Below are 2,148 nucleotides of genomic sequence, written 5' to 3'. Positions count from 1 at the left end.
TTACCGCAGATTATATTACGGGTACAGTAACGCAGTAATGTAAATATATCTTACCGCAGATTATATTACGGGTACAGTAATGCAGTAATGTAAATATATCTTACCGGAGATTATATTACGGGTACAGTAACGCAGTACTGTAAATAAAATATATCTTACTGCAGATTATATTACGGGTACAGTAACGCAGTACTGTAAATAAAATATATCTTACCGCAGATTATATTACGGGTACAGTAATGCAGTAATGTAAATATATCTTACTGCAGATTATATTACGGGTACAGTAACGCAGTACTGTAAATAAAATATATCTTACTGCAGATTATATTACGGGTACAGTAACGCAGTAATGTAAATAAAATATATCTTACTGCAGATTATATTACGGGTACAGTAACGCAGTACTGTAAATAAAATATATCTTACCGCAGATTATATTACGGGTACAGTAACGCAGTAATGTAAATATATCTTACCGCAGATTATATTACGGGTACAGTAATGCAGTAATGTAAATATATCTTACCGGAGATTATATTACGTGTACAGTAACGCAGTACTGTAAATAAAATATATCTTACTGCAGATTATATTACGGGTACAGTAACGCAGTACTGTAAATAAAATATATCTTACCGCAGATTATATTACGGGTACAGTAACGCAGTACTGTAAATACAACATGTCTTACTGTAGATTTGACTTAACTATAGTTTCCATCAGCCGCTCTGTGTTATTGTACAGTCAGGTTTTTAAACGTTGGCCGTGGACATCACATTTCTACAGCAGACTGGTCACCGTGGTAGCACCTCAATCACAAGGTAGCCCCGCCCTAAATCTGTTGTGGCTTTAGTTTCTTCTTCACGATGCGTTATCAAGGGCTGTCTCTACATCCATGCTAACTGCTACCATCCAGCCACAAAGACAGCTGTCCTCCATTTTGATCACTGACGTTAATGTTCACCCACACACACTCACACGCAGGTGTGTTAAAGCAGGTGTAGCAGGAAACACATCCATCACTTGCTGTAGCTGCTCTGAGGTCAGTTCATTTTATTTACACAGAGATTAAAGTCTGCAGCACCTGCTGATACCTGCACGGTCCGTCGTACTGCTGACAGCCTGGGGGTGGGGGGTTAGAGGGGGTGTTGGCTGTATAGGGATCAGGGTTTAGGATGAGGGGTGTGGGTAGGGGGGATTAAGCCCCGCCCTCCTCCTCTTTGAATCTGCAGCCTGTTGATCTGTTGTGGAGTCACATGAGTAAACATGCACGGTGGGCACTGGCAGTGTGCACGAGAGCTGCAGACACACTCAGGGTCGAGTTTAAGAACTGAAATCAAACGTCGAAGCATCGTCTCATATTATTTTCTGTGATCGGCAGCTTCACTTTATTATGTTACAGAACAGCTGATCAATAACTGACCAATATGTGAGTGTGTAGTCGCCGTGACAACACCTCACTACTACTTCTTCTGCTGCACGTCTCATGAACACATGAAGTCAGTACTGAAGCTTCAGCTGGAAGAAACATGGACACAAACATTTCATCACATTCAGCTGCAGCTGAAATGCTGTTAATGCACGAGTGCACATGCAGAGGCATTCACACACACACACACACAATGAACACACACACACACACACACACACACAGAGGATCTGGTTTCACCCCCCCCCCCCCCCCGTGTGAGGAGCTGTTGGCTGCAAGGAGGAAAGAAAACAGCGTAAATCAGTGAAGGAGCCATTAAAAGAATATTTTCCTTCCTTGCTTTGTGCGGCCGGTGCTCCTCGCCACTCCTCGCCACTCCTCGCCGCTCCGCCTCGCTGCAGCACCAACCCACACAAACAAATGCAAATGGATCTGAAAAGTTTCCACAGAGAGAGAGCCGGACCCCCGTTTGAGAGAGGGGCTGAATGGGCTCTAAAGGAGAGCCTAATTAATCTAAGTACAGCAGCAATAGGCCCACTTGGAATTTTTTTCACCCCTTTATCTGAATGGGAGGAGGAGGGGGGGGGGGAGGGGAGGAGGGACAAAATAAAGAAAGAGAAAGAAAGAAAAGAGAGAGGGGATCAGGCCTCCACCTTTTCTATCCGGGGACCCGCCTCATTCAGCCCCTCCATGTTTAACAGCACCGACCCCCCCCC

The sequence above is a fragment of the Micropterus dolomieu genome, linkage group LG19, assembly GCF_021292245.1.
Source record: "Micropterus dolomieu isolate WLL.071019.BEF.003 ecotype Adirondacks linkage group LG19, ASM2129224v1, whole genome shotgun sequence".
In the NCBI taxonomy this organism is placed as follows: Eukaryota; Metazoa; Chordata; class Actinopteri; order Centrarchiformes; family Centrarchidae; genus Micropterus; species Micropterus dolomieu.
The sequence above is the reverse complement of the archived record's forward strand: the minus strand, read 5'-3'. Positions refer to the sequence as shown.